Genomic DNA, 20,821 nt, shown 5'->3' on the forward strand with positions numbered 1-20,821 from the left:
TCAAATACATGCTCACTCGATGCCCCTACAATCTAAGTAGAGTTAATCTAAAAAATCTACCCAACATCTTCTACTTCTCAACAAACATAGCTGGTTAGGAGGCTATCAGCTATACAACTACCAACACAGGAGGGACCTCAACTTTGGGAGATATAGCTATAGGTTGTACCCTTTCATCTGTACCAATTTGATCTAAAGACTAAGCACCATCAAATGGTACACCACCAACCAATCCTAATAATTAAACCAAGGTATCTCTAGTGTGGGAGCAATAATAGAATCTAGTGTAGGCTACGCATCCAAACACCTAGATGGGGTTACAACTTTTATTTGATCTCGGGCACTATGTCGGCCACAATCTTAAGTAGGATCCCAAGGCACGAAATTGAGAACTTCATCTTTAATTGTCGTAGCTTGTATCCTGACCATCTGCGAAAGAGTAAAATAATCTAAATTTTAGAAACCAACCCAAACACAATGCAAAAAATGAAAGAAAAAAGTAAAGTTCTCCTAAGAATGTTTGATAGCCTCCCAAAAATAAGAAACAAATTCATCAATCTAATCTATAGGACTCTACTGGACACTTGCCCTTGCACCAATAATACTAGTGAACCTAGGCTCCGATACTAATTTGTCATGACCTAATTTCTTAGGTCATGATGACACCTACTTTAACCTACAAGTTAGTAAGCCAAACAATAGCCCAGAATGCCATGTAATGGGATAGTTGGTGGAAGTTATGATGAATATTGCAAATTATGCATATAAATGGATTGTAGGTAATAAAACATAAGAATGATAGCATATATATATAAAGAGAGAAAAAGAGTAAAAAAGTATCCCATGACCTCGTAATGTCGGTAAAAGAGCCAATGATCTAAAGAATAAGAGTATTAATAGTATCAATATATAAATTATAGTATTGAAATGAAATACTATCCAAAAGTAATAGAAGGAGAGAAATCAACTCCAACTTCAAAAGCTTACCCTATCTCTGAACTCTAAAATGCACTGGATAGAACATCAGTAGTGACAAATAGTGCATGGATATAAATTAGAAATAAAAATACAGAAGTTTAGTTTGAGTACCAAAACAACGGGTACTTAATAGGCATCATCGTCCAACTGAGCTAAATCATAATAAAAGAATAATAAGAAGCAAGAATGTGAGCCAAAGTTAGGGATGAAATAGCAAACCTGAAATAATGCTCCAACTGACAGATAATAAATGACAATGTAAATAATATCAAAAAAGCATGAGCTAACTATAGCCTAATCAAGCCCCGTAATCCAAGAAGGTGCAAACAAAACAAAACCCAACTAATCTTCCATAAGCTCGATAGATGCAATCAAGAGAGAAATACTAACAATAATAATCATAATGTCACTTACCACTGAAGCCATATTTGAGAATATTTTTGTACCAAAAACACCAAACTCGAACTGAATCCTTAGTCAGCATAAGTGAACCCTAATTGTAGGACTCAAACAACACTCTAATATTATAATACCCTACAAGATCTTACACTAGTTTTCAGCTATTCATCACATGTTAGAAGTCCCAAAGTCATTATTTCACACTAAGTACAAGTAACATGGACATTTTAACACCCAAAGATTTCAAATATTTATTTTTGGCCTTCCCGAGTTCCAATCATTGATTTATGAGTTGAAACATGTTTAAGAATGTTAAAAGGGTCACCCGAGAGAGTTTCAAAATTATTAATAGAGGTTCGGGGTGGTTTTTAACCACAGAGGCAGTAAGCTTCATCGATTTTAGTGTGTCATAGAGGATAGTCTCTTTGATATGAAGCGTTTCACGGAGGTTAGCCTCTGCGATACATAGCATGTCACAGTTGCTGGCCTCTGCAATAACCTCCATGGCATAGAGATAGTGTAATTTTGGACAGTTTTATAAAAGTTAAAGAGGGTATTTTGGTCCTTTTCCCCTCTCCCTAAGCACCTAACTCACAACTTAAAACCCAAGAGGGGCATTATTTTCCCCATTCATTATCAGGTCACGATACTCAGTTTTCTCCCATTCTCAAGAACATAAAAAAATCAAAAGCTTTTTCCAAGAATTCATCATCCAAGGTCTCAATTCCAAGATTTCTTCAAAAATACAAGCAACTCAGGTATGCGGGGTATTCATCAGTGGGTTCCTTTAACCCATGGAGTCCCAAGAATCCCTTGATTTTTAAGTATAAACCCTTTTCCCTCTTTTATGAAAATTTCAACGTCAAGTATGGATTTAGTCACTTTTCTCTTAATAGTTTAGAATTCAAACCATGACAATGTGTTTTACCCATTTGAATTATGTTCTTACATGATATATAAACTTAGTCACCCCTATCATATTTAGTTGACACTATGCTAATTTATCAATTTATGAATTGAATTATGTGAGCATGATGTCCTCATAAGTTTAACATATTTCCATACCTATAATCATGGATTTCATCAATTTAATGAAATATATTATGTTTTGGTTTTATGAATCATGAATTCCTTACAATATTATGATGATGCTATAGTATTTAATGTATTTATTCATTGTCGGTGGGTTATGAACACTCGATACCTAGATATTTATGCATGCTTTTGATTTCAAGTAATAATTCAGTCAAATCATGATTTTACCATTATATTCAGATTTTTATGTTCATGTTGAGCAATTATCAATTGCGAGTGCTATTAACTCTGATTAGTACCAGTGTTAGTTTTGTTGGAAGTAGGATTTAGCACAGAGCGGACCTAGAGGTGAAGGCTTACCCACCAATAGAGGATTGTGACCATTAGTAGAAGTCCCAAAGTTTCAGAACTATGTAGCCATATTAGGTTATGAGATATCACCCCCAGTAGTAGGCAGGCACTCTCTTAGGGGTCACCCACCAGTAGAGGACTGCCACCCTAGTCTTTCGGTACACAAGCTTAGTAGATCTATATAACTAGTTTTAGTACTCATATCAAGGTACTGACACCCTTCCAAATAGGGTTATAGGTTGGACCTCGATTAGCAAAGATTGGGGTATGTCGGTGTGATGCCCTAGAAAGATTTTTTGTTAAGATCTTGGGTAAAAATAAGTTGAATACTATTCTTTATCATGATTAATAATTTTTCTATGTGGAATTTTGAATATGTGACCTGTCATTGCGTAGATCATCAAATAAGCTTTCCAACGATATATGGATCATCCAAAACGGACACTCGAGTGATGAGTTATGATCATTTCAATCTAACCGTGAATAGTAGTGAACAGTAAATGTACAGGAAAAAAATACTGAGGCCAGGCAAATTTTAGGATCAAATTTAAATGATCATAACTCCTTGTACATAATAATCTGGGTGAGCTACTATATATCAACAGAAAGCTCTGAAAGTCCTCTTTCCAATGAAATTAGTTTCATCCAATTTGATCATCGGAGCAAAAAGTTATGGTCGATCTACTTCAATCTATCAAAACAGTTCACCAAAGAACAGATTTGATATTATTTGATTTTTAAGGGTATTTTGGTCATTCTCACTCCAATCTATCCTGGTAAACCATAGATTTAAGTCCATTAAGAGCATTCAATAGCTCATTTTTCTCCAAAATTTCCTAAGGCTCAAACCCCAACCCTACTACTCCAAATTTCATCCTTCTATGTCTCTTGATTGAACTGTAGAAATTTCAAATTGATTTGGGATTCGAGTTGATCATTTTAAGGGATTTGAAGCACCCTTTATTTTTGTGAATAAAGTTCCAGAGTTGAAAGTTCATATTTATCTTCCATTTTTAGGTATGTGGGGCTTTGAACAAGATTATCCTTTCGATCTTGTGCCCAGTATTTTTATTGAATTACATTGACATGTGATTTTATATGCTTTACCATGAATTGGAAATATGGTTTTATATCTTATATTATTGTCCATGAGCTATAGGATTATGTCATCCGATATGTGTATGATGTTGAGATGGAATTATGTCCAAAAAGTATTTGATTACGAGAGCATGATGATTTAATTTGTTAAGCCTTGATTTATACTATCATTCCACTATTTCCTTATTATGAATTTATAATTGATATTAGAAATTTTATATCCCTACTATAGGTTGATGTCTCAAGTACCTTTAAATGAGAGTTGGATGGCAAATTGAGAAATGTTGATATTGAAGTTGCAATGAGTCTTGGTATTTATTGGATGGTTTTGATGAGTTAAATTGTTAAAAATATTATGTATTGAGTCTTCATATCCTTTTTCAAATATCGAGTCAGTTATGGTACAACGCATTAATACCTTGTTGATGTTGAGGAAGATTAAAATGTTTTAAGCTAAAATGTGTTGAGTTAGGAATCCATAAATTGATATGATTTGATAAATGAGAAAGAGATTTGATTTGGTCTTTATGATAGAACCTTGTGATGTTGTGGTGGATTTCCTAACGCGTTCTGAGCTTGTCGGGGAGTAGTACTTAGCATCGAGAGAGAAATTTGGTATTTCTCCAAACCTATGTGCCACCGTAGGGTTGTTTGATTATGATATTATTGGCCAGAGAGCCCGATTGTGCTTATTGCAGTTTTAAGGTCGTACTCCCTAGAAAAGAGTATTATGCTCCCACCAACGGGGGTTTCAGACGTTGGTATTTCATGTAGCTCACGTGGGGTTGTTGGTTATAGGAAACTCTCCTGTCCATAAGAGTCATGTTTATTGAAATACCGAGTCACTCCGAGTTTTGATGTGGTAAGTCAAGTTGCCTATGATGATCTATAATGATTTATAAGGTTTTTCTCCTACATTTCCTATCTAAGATGTTATGAGTTGTATGATTTAATGTAACTCAAGCCAGGTATGTCATTATGATCCATATGTACATTTTTATGAAATTTATGATATTATTTATATTTTGCATGCACTCCCACATACTCAGTACGTATCTTGTGCTGACCCACATATTTCTCTATGGGCTATATTCTTACCATGATGTAGGTTCAGGTACTCAGCTGCAGTCGCAACAGTGATATCCGAGTGTCGTATCTATGTTTCTTCAGTGGTAAGTCTTCATGGTTTGAGGACCAAGTTGCTAGTTTTGGTACTGTTGTTTTGTGAACCTTTTGGTCTGTTGAGCCAGTTGGGGGTTTTTCCCAATGGCTTGTTGATTTTGCTGTATAGAGGCTATGTCAGACTAGTGTATTGTTGGGTTGGTTTGTGTATAGACATTCCATATATGTATAGTCTAATGATATTTCGTGCCATGTGTGATGTGATATGATATGTACTTATATATATATCCTTAACGTAGCATGTATGTTGTTGTGTTGGAACCCAAGGGTAGTGTTTTGGCTTAAAGGGTTAACTTGAGGCTACGTGTAGCCTTGGGCACCGTGTGGCATCTCGGGATGATATTTTGGGGCGTTACAAACTTGGTGTCAGAGCCTAAGGTTGTGAAGAGTCCTAGGGAGTTTGACAAGCCGCGTTACGTAAAGTCTTGAGCAGTGTTACGTAAAGTCTTGAGCATCGATGTATAGCGCGCCACACCTATGATCAAGAGGCTGTGGGGTGTTCTAGGAAAAGTTGTTTCTTTCTTTCTATAAGATTCTATCATGTTTACAACTATTTCCTTCTATTGTTAATTTATGCGTTCTTATGACAGAAAATGCCTCCACGTCAAGCTCAAAAAAATAATAACCAACCTCAACCCGTTGATCCGTTACATAAGACGATATCCCATGCTGAATTTCGAGCAGCTTTTCAGACACTAGCTCAGGGAGTTACCGTTAATACTCAGGCCAATGCTCTACCTTCGTAGGAAAATATTTCAGCAGCAGCACGAATTCATGACTTTATGCGGATGAATCCTCCAGAGTTTCATGGGTCGAGAGCAGGTGAGGACCCACAAATGTATGTTGATCAAATAAAGAAAATTACATAGATTATACACATGATCGAGCAAAAAAGTATGGATATGGATTCTTATCGGTTGAAGGATGTTGCCTATGACTGGGTACAGATGTGGAATAATGGTAGAGAGGAAGATACCGCTTCGGTGATTTGGCAATTATTCCAAGATGCTTTCTTGGATAGATTATTTCCTCTTGAGTTACGGAAAGCTAAGATAGAGGAGTTTATGAATTTGAGACAAGGCTCCATGTCAATTAAGGAGTATTGTCTTAAGTTCAATTAGCTATCAAAGTACGCTCCCAATATGATGGCTGACTTGAGGACTAGTACGAGCAAGTTTTTAACTGGGGTGTTGAGTTATATGGTGAAAGAATATAGATCTGCTATGATCAATAGGGATATTGATCTTTCTAGGTTAATGATTCACGCCCAACAGATCAAGTCAGAAAAGATAAAGGAAAGAGAAAGAGTAAGAGGGATTAAGAGAGTCAGATCGGAGCAACAGGGGTCTGGTCAGACTAGATTCTTCGGAGGGAGTCGCCCTCAGTTTCAGAGACGTCCATCTATACCTGCGCCTTCCTCAGCTAGTGCTCCTATATATTGGGGCAGGCAGGAGCTCGGGAATAGGTCAGTACCTTCCAGGTCTCAGGATAGTGTAAGCAACCGACCTCATCCTCCTTCGTGTGCTAAGTATGGTAAAGACCATTTTAGGGGGTGTTATATGGGGCAGCAGGGCTGTTTTGGTTATGGCAAGTTGGGCCACATACTTAGAGACTGCCCGTATGCTAGACAGCGGAGTCGTGATGCCCGTCCCCAGAGTCTGGCTACCAGTGCCCCGCCTCTCAAAGCGTGTCCAGTTCCTCCTTAGGGTGCTCCATCTAGTACTACTGGCGGTCAATGCCAGAATTATTTCTATGCTATACCACCTCATTAGGAGCAGGAAAACTCTCCCGATATTGTTACTGGTATGATCTGTGTTTTTTCAATTTTAATGTCTATGTGTTGATGGACCCTGGTTCGAGTTTTTCTTATGTGATACCTCTGGTTGCTGTAAATTTTGAAACGGATCGTGAACTAATTTCTGAGCCTATTTTGGTTTCTACTCTGGTAGGAGAGTCTGTCATTACTAAGCAGATATATAAGAAATGTCCCATTACTATCTTTCATCGGGTTATGTATGCTAATTTGATTGAGCTAGATATGGTTGACTTTGATATCATTTTGGGTATGGATTGGCTTCACTCATGCTATGCGTCTATTGATTGTCGTGCTCATGTGGTCAAGTTTCAGTTTCCTGATAAACCTATCCTCGAATGGTCCGGGAGTTCTATGATTCCTAAGGGTTGTTTCATATCCTATCTCAAAGCTAGGAAGTTGATTTCCAAGGGTTGCATCCACCATTTGGTTTGGGTTAAAGACACTAAGTCTGAAACCTCGACCATTCAATCAATTAATGTTGTTAATGAGTTTCTTGATATCATTTCGGAAGATCTCCTTGGAGTACCTCTTGATAAAGAGATAGAGTTTGGGATTGACCATTTTCCCAATACTCAGCCTATTTTCATTCCTCTGTATCGCATGGATCTCGTGGAACTTAAAGAGTTGAAGGAGCAATTGAAATATCTTTTAGACAAAAGCTTTATCAGACCTAGTGTGTCCCCGTGGGGTGCACCTGTCCTGTTTGTGCGTAAGAAAGATTGTTCTTTGCGGATGTGTGTTGATTATCGGCAGCTTAATAGGGTTACTATCAAGAACAAATATCTTCTTCCTTGAATTGATGATTTATTTGATCAATTGCAAGGTGCGAGCTACTTTTCAAAGATAGACCTCAGATCCAGTTATCACCAACTTAAGGTTAGGAAATATGATATCCCCAAGACAGTCTTCTGAACCCGTTACAGTCATTTTGAATTTCTAGTGATGTCTTTCGAGTTAACTAATGCTCCAGTGGCTTTCATGGATCTTATAAACCGTGTATTTCGACCATATTTGGATTTATTTGTAATAGTATTCCTTGATGATATTCTTATTTACTCCCGAGGTGAGGGTGATCATGCGGATCATCTCCGAATTATGTTGGAAACTCTTTGAACTCATTTTTTGTGTGCTAAGTTCAGTAAGTGTGAGTTCTGGTGGAACTCTGTAGCCTTCTTGGGTCATGTTGTTTCTTCCAAAGGTATTAGAGTTGATCCTCAAAAGATAGAGGCTATAAAGAGTTGGCCTAGACCTATTTCTCCTTTTGATATGTGAAGTTTCTTGGGTCTAGCTGGTTATTATCGTCATTTTATTGAAGGGTTTTCATCTATTGCGTCTCCTATAACCCATTTGACCCAAAAGAAAGTGAAGTTTGAATCTTACGGCAAGTGTTTTCAGGAGTTGAAGACTTGACTCACTTCAGCCCTTGTGTTGACTTTGCTTGATGGTGTTGATGGTTTTGTGGTGTATTACGATACTTCCAGAGTCGGTTTGGGTTGTGTATTGATGCAAAAGGGCAAGGTTATAGCTTATGCTTCCAGGCAGCTAAAGCCTCACGAGAAGAATTATCCTACCCATGACCTTGAATTAGCTGCCGTGGTTTTTGCTTTGAAAATTTGGAGACATTATTTGTATGGTGTCCATGTTGACGTCATCACGGACCATAAGAGCTTGCAGTATGTATTCACCCAAAAGGAGTTGAATCTTAGGCAGAGACGATGGTTAGAGCTGTTGAAAGATTATGATATGAGCATGCTATATCATTCGAACAAGGCCAATGTAGTAGCAGATGCCCTTAGTCAGAATTCCATGGGTAGCATAGCACATGTGGAGATTCGTAAGAAGGAGTTATCCCGTGAGGTACATCGTTTAGCTAGATTGGAGGTTAGCTTGTTTGGTGATGCTGAGGGTAGTATAGGAGTGTGAAGCGGTTTCGAATCCTCTTTAGTTTCAAAAGTAAAGAAGAAGCAAGATAGGGATCCTACCTTGTTCAGGTTAAAAGAGTCAGTTAAAGACCAAAAGGTGGAGATTTTCTCCCAAGGAGGAGATGGTGTTTTGAGACTCTGAGAAAGATTATGTGTTCCTGATGTTGACAACTTGAAGCAGAGGATTATGCCGGAAGCTCATGGTACGCGGAAATCCATCCATCCTGGTGCTACCAAGATGTACCATGATTTGCGGGAAATCCATTGGTGGAATGGTATGAAGAAGAACATAGCAGAATTTATGGCGAAGTGTTCCACGTGTCAATAGGTTAAAATAGAGCATCAAAGGCCCAGTGGCGTGATGCAAGAGTTTAGCATTCCTACTTGGAAGTGGGAAGAAGTGAATATGAACTTCATAGTTGGTTTGCCTTCTTCTCGTCGCCATCATGATTCAATTTGGGTTGTCGTAGATCGGCTGACGAAATCAGCTCATTTCTTGCCTGTGCATTCATCGTATACAGCTGAATATTATGGTAGAATATATATTCGGGAACTCTTCAGACTTCATGGAATCCCTTTGGCTATTATTTCTGACAAAGGTACTCAGTTTACCTCTCGTTTAAGTTCTACTTTCCATCAGCAAATAGATGGTCAGGACGAGCAGACCATTCAGACTTTAGAAGATATGTTGAGGGCTTGTGTGCTTGATTTTAAAGTTAGTTGGGATGAGCACTTAGCATTAATCAAGTTTGCTTACAATAACAGTTTTCATGCTACTATTAGAATGGCCCCGTTTGAAGCTTTGTATGGTAGAAGATGTAGATCACCCATTGGTTGGTTTGTAGTTGGTGAGGCTATCACGACTGGACTGGATGTGGTGTTCGAGGCCATGGAGAAGGTTAAGTTAATTCGGGAAATGTTGAAAACCGCCCAAAGTCATCAAAATCATACGCAGATGTAAGGAGGAAAGACCTTGAATTTGATGTTGGTGATTTAGTGTACTTGAAAGTTTCACCCATGAAAGGGGTGAAGAGATTTGGGAAGAAAGGAAAACTAAGTCCCCGTTACATTGGTCCCTATAAGATTGTGGATCTCATTGGGAAGGTAGCGTATAAGGTTGAATTGCCCGCGGAGTTATCTAACGTCCATCTGGTTTTCCATGTTTCTATGCTTAAGAAGTCTATTGGTTATTCTATTGTGATTGATCCTTCCAAAAGCTCGGGTATTCAAGATAGTCTTTCATATGAAGAGATTCCGGTTGAGGTTTTTGGCTTCCAAGTTTGTAGGCTAAGAAATAAGGAAGTTCCTTTGGTTAAACTTCTTTGGCGAAATCAATCTGTGGAGAGCAATACTTGGGAAGCCGAAGTGGATATGTACGCCAAATATCCCCACCTCTTTCCTATGAATCTTGAGCATGTCAAAGGTATCGTTCTCTTTTGATTTAATCCTTATTTCTATGTTTATCTTGGCTTGTGTGTTTTCTACGATATCCAAAAAAATCTAGAATGGAGTATATGCTTGGGCAAGATGATTTTTCTCTATATACTCATTTTCATAGTATTCTTGACCTACCTATCAACAATTGAGGATGAATGTTTCCAAGAGGGAGATGATGTGATGCCCCGGAAAATTTTTTCGTTAAGATCTTAGACGAAAATGTGTTGAATTCTATTCTTTATTGTGATTAATAATTTTTCTGTGTAGAATTTCTAAATATGCAACCCATCATCGCGTAGATCATCGAATAATCTTTCCAACGATATATGGATCATCCAAAATGGACACTCAAGCGATGAGTTATGATCATTCCGATCTAACTGTGGATAGTAGTAAATAGTAAATTTGCAGGAAAAAAATACTGAGGCTAGGCGAATTTTAGGGTCAACTTCAAACGATCATAACTCCTTGTACATAATGATCTAGGTGAGCTACTATATATCAACAGAAAGCTCTAAAAGTCCTATTTCCAATGAAATTGGTTTCATCCAATTTGACCATTGGAGCAAAAAGTTATAGTCGATCTACTTCAGCCTATCAAAACAGTCCACCAAAGGACAGATTTCATATTATTTGATTTTTAAGGGTATTTTGGTCATTCCTGCTCCAATCCATCCGGGTAAACCATGTATTTAAGTCCATTAAGAGCATTCAATAGCTCATTTTTCTCCAAAATTTCCTAAGGCTCAACCCTAACCCTGCTACTCCAAATTTCATCCTTCTATGTCTCTTGATTGAATCGTAGAAATTTCAAATTGATTTGGGATTCGAGTTGATCATGTTAAGAGCTTCGAGAAGCACCCTTTATTTTCGTGAATAAAGTTTCAGAGTCGGAACTTCATATTCATCTTCCATTTTTAGGTATGTGGGCTCTGAACAAGATTATGCTTTTGATCTTGTGCCCGGTATGTTTGTTGAATTACATTGACATGAGATTTTACATGTTTTCCCATGAATTGAAAATATGGTTTTATATCTTATATTATTGTCCATGAGCTATGGGATTATGTCATCTGATATGTGTATGATGTTGAGATGGAATTATGTCCAAAAAGTATTTGATTATGAGAGTATGAGGATTTAATTTGTTAAGCATTGATTTATACTATCATTCCACTATTTCCTTATTATGAATTTATAATTGATATTGGAAGTTCTATATCCCTAATATGGGTTGATGTCTCAAGTACCTTTAAATGAGAGTTGGATGGCAAATTGAGAAATATTGATATTGAAGTTGCAATGAGTCTTGGTATTTTCTGGATGGTTTTATGAGTTAAATTATTGAAAATATTATATATTGAGTCTTCATATCCTTGTCCAAATGTCGAGTCGGTTATGGTTCAATGCATTGATACCTTGTTGATGTTGAGAAATATTAAAATGTTTTGAGCTAAAATGTGTTGAGTTAGGAATCCACAAATTGATATGATTTGATAAATGAGAAAGAGATTTGATTTGGTCTTTATGATAGACCCTTGTGATGTTGTGGTTGATTTCCCAACGTGTTCTGAGCTTGTCAAGGAGTAGTACTTAGCACCAAAAGGGAAATTTGGTATTTCCCCAAACCTATGTGCCACCGTAGGGTTGTTTGATGATGATATTATTGGCCAGAGAGCCCGATTGTGATTATTTCAGTTTTAAGGTCTTACTCCCTGGAAATGAGTATGACGATCCCACCAACGAGGGTTTCAAATATTGGTATTCCACGTAGCTCACGTGGGGTTGTCGGTTATAGGAAACTTCTCTGTCCAGAAGAGTTATGTTTATTGAAATACCGAGTCACTCCGAGTTTTGATGTGGTAAGTCAAGTTGCCTATGATGATCTATAATGATTTATGAGGTTTTTCTCCTATATTTCCTAAACAAGATGTTATGCGTTGCATGATTCAATGTCACTCAAGCCAGGTATGTCATTATGGTCCGTATGTATGTTTTTACAAAATTTATGATATTATTTATATTTTGCATGCGCCCCCACATACTCAGTACGTATCTTGTGCTGACCCACATATTTCTCTATGGGCTACATTCTTACCATGATGTAGGTTCAGGTACTCAGCCGCAGTCGCGATAGTTATATCCAAGTGTCGCATCTATGTTCCTTCAGTGGTGATTCCTCACGGTTCGAGGACCAAGTTGCTAGTTTTGGTGCTGTTGTTTTGTGATCCCTTTGGTCTGTTGAGCCAGTTGGGGGTTTGTCCCAATGGCTTGTTGATTTTGCTGTATAGAGGCTATGTCAGACTAGTGTATTGTTGGGTTAGTTTGTGTATAGACATTCTATATATGTACAGTTTAACAATATTCTATGCCATGTGTGATGTGATATGATATGTACTTATATATATATCTTTAGCGTAGCATGTATGTTATTGTGTTGGAACCCAAGGGTAGCGTTTTGGCTTAAAGGGTTAGCTTGAGGCTACGTGTAGCCTTGGGCACCATGTGGCATCTTAGGATGATATTTCAGGGCGTTACAGTTGGTTACATGATAGCTCCCACAATTTTAGTTCCTTATTCAGATTTTGTCAATTTCGATTGACATGACCAAGTGTTCAGTTTACCAGCTATTCAGTTAGTCAGTTTTACAAATTGTTTCAGTACATGATTTACTTGGTCTTGTATTTATTTTACTAGTTCATGCATTCATGCTTAGTATCTACATGTACTACAATTAGTCCTTATCTCACATACAAATGCATTCAAAGTACTGATCGCATACTCTCTGTTGCGCTATGTTGTGTTATAACATAGGTTAAGACGCACAGTTCCCCAATTGCCCTTAGTCAGCTCAGTGCTACTAAGCAGCAGTTATGGTGAGTCCTCATCCATCGATGACAAGTTATTTCCAGTTATTTTCAGTACTTCCTTTATTTCAATCAGTCGAAGTTAGTTAGGGGTTTGTCCCATCAACTCCTTATGTTTTTAGAGGCTTTCAACTATTCACACTTATTTTTTGTTTTATTAGAGTTCAGACATGCTGGGTATTGTTTCAATATTACATTTTCAATAGAATTTCTCCATAGTTTAGCTTCTACATATGATGTTTTATTATTACTTTATTCAGTGTTCATAGCAGATATCAATTCATGGGTTAGCTTAGGGTCACTTGTGGCCTTAAACACCGTGTTATGACTAGGGTGTAGTCTCGGGTCGTGGCAAACTTGGTATTAGAGCCTAAGGTTTTAAGGTGTCCTAGGGTGTCTGAATGTCATGGCCAAACCAGGGCTTGTCTTTGACCGGTATCTCAAGTCCCATGTAAACCGGAGATGACCCCTTGTACCTAACCAAACCAAACACACTACACCCCAAGGCTGGCTGAATTCCGAACATATAACAAGATAGCGTACAATAGTCTGAGAATTTTTTAAATACATGTCTATAACTAATCACCGAAAACCATCCAAAAAACCGATTGATGCCACCGAATACAGTAGTCCAAACAAAGCCTTCTAAACTATGATCTAAAATTAAATATCAATAAAGTATTGGACAAGCCCTCGACAATAGCCAAAAAATAAATCCAAAGAGATAGTGAAAATATAAAGGAAACCATAATCATGAAATAGGGTCTTCTGAAGTATGGAAGCTCACTATTTCAATCTGACTCGCTAGCTGATCCCTAATCCAAATCACTGAGCAGGAGGAGTAGAAGTATGACCAATTCCTATATCGCATAGGGATAAAGCTTCCAAAGATGATTAGTAGGGTGAACGCTAGTATGTAACTCGGGGATAAAGATAACATAATGATATGATCAATAGTTTAAAATAATTCAAAACCCATGCACATAATCAAATGGATAAACATAATTATATATATCACATGTCGGGATAGGGAACAAGGCTTAACATGCATTCAAAAATTTAGCCTGGATTTTTAGCTCAACCATCATTTAATAGTATCCACGGGATATATGGGCCCCAAATCTCACCCCCCGATCGGCCCCCAGTACATGTAGCCTACAAATCAGAGAATAATCTCATATATATTCACATGGGGGAGTCGAATCTCCCAATATATAACAAGGTGACTTAAGCACCCGATCATATAATGATTTATAGGTGACTCGAACCTCCCTAATCATGAAATAATAATAAGGGGGACTCAAACCTGCCCTGTTACTTTGACCCCGCATAAAAAAATACGGTGTCCAATATTGGTCACTCAGATCTCCACTTTCACAACTCAGCTACACAACCCTCATTTGAGTCCAATTAGAACAAGTATCACGCATTCCCATTCAATGAACCACAATACACACTTAGGCATACATTGTTGGTATCGTCATACCAACTATACTTGCAAGGTAACAAATTATGCCCAAAATAATTTCCATTAAGTTGGGGAGAACAACTCCCTTTGTTCATTAATACATAGTGGGAGACACTGACTCCTTTTGTTCATTAAATCATATCATTGTATTTCAAATACCCCTTTATATTATGTAATAGTTCAAGATTAGTTCAATTTTACAAATTCCCACAATTCTCACAATTACAACCAATTTCATGGGGCTGGGGTCATAACCATTTCAAAAGTCACAAGTTTGGGAAAATCACAATTCCATAGTCCATTTACCATACCCATGCATCCACAAGTTCAAAACCATATTTAAAACATGGAAATTATATATAAGCATGAGAAACATAGTTTAATTTATAAACATTCAAAAAATAACCCCATCCCTTGTTTCTAAACCATCACAATAATCTCATGAACAATACTTGAAATCATATGCTTTTATAAAATTAACAATAAGGGAAGAGTTACATACCTATAGTAGTAAGATGTACAAAGAGAAATCACCCTTGATAGCCCTAACTAATCAACCTCTTGAAAACCCTAAGTGTTCTTGACCTTGAGAATTTGGGAGTATTTGAGACATTACTTAGATTGTTTCTGAGAGTTAACAACACCCTAAAGAAGTTATAAGATGTGGGGTTTTTATTTGGTTAATGGTGGAAATGTCCAGAATGTCCTCAACTTAATAGCTGAAAAAGTGCCGCCTTTGATTATTAGTTAACCCCTTTACTTATAACCATACCTTACGACTCATTACCACAAGACGTAACCAAGGCATTACCACCAAGGCACCCTACAATATTATCCTTACAACTCAATGGCACTACTCGTAATAGGACCCGACGATTCATAGGGTCCTGTCATAGTCAACACAAAACCAAATTTAGAACTTACACTGGACACCCTACGATTACACATAATTACTTGTAACATCTCCTAACGGCTCTTAATGAGCTACTTGTACTCAGAGCAGAATCAAGCCACAAAATTACTGGTTTGGTTACGACTCATCCCAATGACTCGTCTGGACACCCTACGACTCATAGGATCCAATTTTAACTAGGACAGTGTGCATAATGCTCAGGAAATTTTCAAAGGCCAAAATATGAGGTGTTTCCATTCTCCCCCTCTTGGATCATTTGTCCTTGGATGATGGGACAAGGAAAATGCTAGCACGATTTGACTCGATATACCTCTACTCTTACCTTTACCAAACTTAGAAAATAAAGATGCCTAGGAAATCACTCTTTCCTTTAACAAAGTCAAAACAAAGATTTTAAGAATAACACATACCTTAAGCACGTTATCCAGAGCTAAAAAGAAGAATGGATACTCAGACTTCATGTCCTCTTCAGCTTCCTAAGTAGCCTCTTCAACCTTGTGGTTCCTCTATACAACCTTTACAAAAGCTATGTTATTCGTACGTAATTGATAAACTTGTTGATCCAAATTTCAATCGGGACTTTCTCATATGATAAGGAATCTAAAATATCCACCTCCTTTAAAGAAAGAACCATTGAAGGATCACCCATGTACTTTCTCAATATTAAAACATGAAACACCGGATGAGTGGAGCTCGAACAGGAGGTAAATCCAATTCATACACAACTTACCAACCCTCTTCATGACCAAGTACAGGCTGACTTACCAGGGACTGAGCTTCCCCTTCTTCCCAAACCCCATTACTCTCTTCATGGGAGATACCTTTAAGAATACCCAATCGCTAAGATCAAAATCTAACTCCCTACGTATCACATTAGCATAAGACTTTTGGCGACTTTGGAAATCTTTAAGTCTATCCCGAATTGTCACCTTCTCCATCACTTGGTGAACCAAATTCGAGAGAAATATCTCAACTTCCCCAATTTCAAACCACCCAATAGAAGATCTACACCTTCTACCATAAACGCCTCAAATAGAGCCATCCCAATATAGAGTGGTAGCTATTATTATACACAAACTATATAAGAGGCAAATGATTGGCGCAACTACCTCCATAGTTAATCACACAAGATTGAAACATTTCTTTCAATGTCTAAATAGTTCTTTCCGCTTGCCCATCCAACTGTGGGTGGAAAGTAGTACTATGGCTCACCTTAGTTCCCAAACCTCTCTAAAATGAATGCCAAAAATGCAATGAGAATTAAGTACCACAATCTGACATGATAGAAATAGGCGCCCTATGCAACATTCATAATCTCTTGGAGAAACAACTTCGCATAATACTCTGCCGAGTAATTCGTCCTCCCTAGCAAAAAGTGAGCAAATTTAGTCATCTTATCCATATGACCTAAATCAAATAAAACTGATTTCAAGATTGAGGAAGATTGGTAATGAAATCCCTATTAATTACCTCCTATTTCCACACTGATAGTTTAATCACTTGAGTCAACCCATAGGGACTCAAGTGCTCAACCTTCACTTGTTGACACACCATGCATTTAGCCACAAAATTGGCCATATCTGGCTTCATATTGTTCCACCAATAAATCTCCTTAAGATCATGATACATCTTTGTCGAACAAGGATGAATGACATAATACGACTCATGATCCTCAACCAAGATCCTCTCTCACAACCCATCTACCTTGGGAACACATAACCTACCTTGGTACCTCAAGATACCATCAACACCAATCTTAAAAGCTATAACCTTTTTCCACCTTACATTCCCCTCAATCTTTATTAAGACAGGATCCAGTACCAGTTTTTCCTTTATTTTAGCAGTAAGGGATGACTTTTCCACCTCTTGCACAAACACACCACCATCCTTAGAGTCTAAGAGACAAACTCCAAGGTTAGCCAAATGGCAAATATCTTTCACCAACTCCAGATTATCCTCATCCACATGAGCTAGACTCCCTATGGATAACCTGCTAAGAGTACCAACAACCACATTAGATTTACCTAGGTGATAGTGAAGGCTTATGTCGTTGTCTTTCAGCAACTCAAGCCACCTCCTCTACCTGAGATTCAACTCCTTCTGGGTGAACATTGCATGCTCTTATGATAAAAAAAGACATCTACATGGACTTCATACAAATAGTGATACCAAATATTTAATGTGAACACTACAACTAACAACTCTAGGTCATGAGCTGGATAATTTCTCTTATGAACTTTTAGTTGCCTAGAAGCATAGGCCACCACCCTACCATGCTGCATAACCATACAACTAAGTCTCACATGGGATGCATTACAATAGATAATAAAACAATCAGTGCCTTCAGGCAGAGTTTAACTGGAGCTAAAGTCAACTTATATTTCAGCTTCTCAAAACTACCCTCTCAAGCATTAGACCATGAGAACTTCATCTCCTTCTTGGTAAACTGAGTTAATGGGGCATCTACAATTGAGAAACTTTCCATAAACCTGCTATAATAACTATCCTAGGCCTGGACCACTTCTTAACCACTGTAATTTTCTGCGGATCCACCATGATCCCTTCACTAGAAATGATGTGACCTAGAAAAGCAACAACTTTCAACCAGAACTCGTACTTAAAAAACTTAGCATATAAATGCTAATATTTTAAGGTTTTTAACACGATATAGAGGTGATCGGTATGATCCTCCTCACTTTTGGAATATATCGGAATATCATCTACAAACACGATCGCGAACAAATCCATACACTGATGGAAGACCCTATTCATCAAGTACATAAATTCTGTCGGTGCATTAGTCAAATCAAAATACATAACTAAGAACTCATAATGACCATACCGGGGTTGAAAGGCAGTCTTAGGGATATCCACCTCCCTAATCTTTAGCTAATGATAACCCAACCTAAGATCAATCTTAGAGAAACATCTAGCACTCTGAAGCTGTTCAAACAAATTATCAATTTGGGAAAGAGGTAAAAAATCAGTCTAAAACATATAAACATCAACACAACTCTAAAACACAAATTTTTGGAGGGGTATAAAAAATCAGTCAAAATATGGCTAGTGTTGTGAATACTCAAAATCTACTAGTTAGAATAAAAACACAACATAATACAAAGAATAAACACAATACGACACATAATTATCCTAGACATGCTGGTTCTACAATAATATCGCAACTGATAGGAAAAAAATCATGCCAATAAAAACCCACGACAGCATGGTATGCCCACCCCCAACTAAAAACTATGAACTATCCTCAATGTGCTTAAACAAAACAAACATAGGGAATTCAGAACATACCTGGGATGCACTAGACACCCGAGTTAGGAGCATTCCAAATGGGGGCATATCAGCTGGCAAAGGTGGTGGTGGTGGCGATGCACTACTAGTGGATGCACCTTCTTGTCATGACCCAATTCATGAATCGTGATGGTACCTACTAAGACCCACTAGTAGGTAAGCCAACACGGTAGCTCAGAGCTAGGGCAGTGGGTTACTTTTGTAGAATCACCACTATAGGGTCACCATAGATGAACACAATCATAAACAACAATGTTCCATAATAGACAATCAACTACAAATACCAATTCCTACGTCCTAGTAATATCAGTACAAGAGCATCTAAGTTTGACAATAGAAAATGCAATTCAAAGACTAAATAGTCTTATACATTTGTCTCGAATACAAAAGACTGAATAAGGATAGGGAAATGGGTGACTCAAAACTCCAAGAGCTCACCCTATCTTCGAAAGATCAACACAACATAATATATACTCAGCGGCAGCAACTAGTACTTGGGTTTGTACCAAAAAGGTATAGAGTATAGTATGATTACCAAGAACAATAGGTACTCAGTAGGCATCATTGGTCGACTGAGCTAAATTATGATATAAAGATGATATTAGGTAAGACAATATTTCTATGTCAAGGTACAAGATCGAACCTAAATCATCTTCATCACACTGTATATAGTCAATAATCAAACTAGAACAATACTACAACATATCCATCTATCATGCGCCAATACCATTATATAAGAAGTAAATAATAACATAAAATATTACTAATACAATCACAATCGCAATAAGACCAAGATGATATACAAATATCCACTAAAGCATAAGTAAAAGAACCCACCACAGTGCCCTATACCATCTGGGAGCACACTTAATAGAACATAAATTAAAGAGCTCATCATGGCGTCCCATACCACCAGAGAGTAGATTGAAGAGTCAAATCACCAAGTATATAATCATATAACCAACTCATGGATATCCTTAGTTCACTACTTTTTGCATTTGCCAAGATCATGATTATCATCAATTACCACCATTGAAATAACATATATCAAGTAACCACAATCATAACCATATGGTCATTTGGACATCCAACCCATTAATATACTCTATCTACTCACTATTAACTAACCAATACTTTTTATTAAACTACTAGCTTGCTAATCAACATAAGGCCTCCAATCATTAGCGTAGTATTCTTTATATACTCCTCCCTCATGAAGTAGCACTAATTATTAATCACTAAACATCCAACATATATATCTAGTAAAGAAGCACAACTAAGCCATAGTCACCATTTAACAAAAGTCCATTCCTAGTTATCATAGGTGCAATTAGTCATCACATAGGAAGGCATCATATATTATCAAACACACTTATCTATCTGTTAACTAATGCTTCTTACTAGTTAGCATCATAAATATCTAAGTCAACATTTAAGCATCCAACAAAATTACACACTTGGCATAAATATCACTAGTTATCGACAATACTCAACCTATTATCATCATTAGCCATTTTACAAGCATAATTACTAGTAACCATATTTTAACTAAACAAGATTCACCAACTAGTATTCTAGACATCTAGCCATCAAGTAATATGACCACTTTATAGACAATTAGTTATCACATAAACCAATTTATAGGGCGAGATTCCATAATTTATCCATTTATTCAAGCCAAATCTATCCACTAGGTGAATCCTTAATTCTACATGTGGTTATACAAACCAATTAGTCTTACTTACTATTCATCATATTATACTTTTATTCACTTATTAAAAATTGACAAGAGCCATGCCACTTAACAAGAGATTAATGGTAGAGAATTATAGACAAATTTTTAAGGAAAACATCATTTCCCTAATGCACATACAGGCGTAATTATAAAGGACCACATATATAACATATTTATATATGCTTACCATACATAGCATCACCATAACATCAATATATCCCCTGAATTTATCGGACATTAGAGCAATATCAATATCTTTTCCAAATTTACCAGGCATCATTATAACATCAATATATCCTCCGGCCTTGCCGGGC

Source organism: Capsicum annuum, chromosome 9 (assembly GCF_002878395.1).
Source record: "Capsicum annuum cultivar UCD-10X-F1 chromosome 9, UCD10Xv1.1, whole genome shotgun sequence".
NCBI classification, from domain to species: domain Eukaryota; kingdom Viridiplantae; phylum Streptophyta; class Magnoliopsida; order Solanales; family Solanaceae; genus Capsicum; species Capsicum annuum.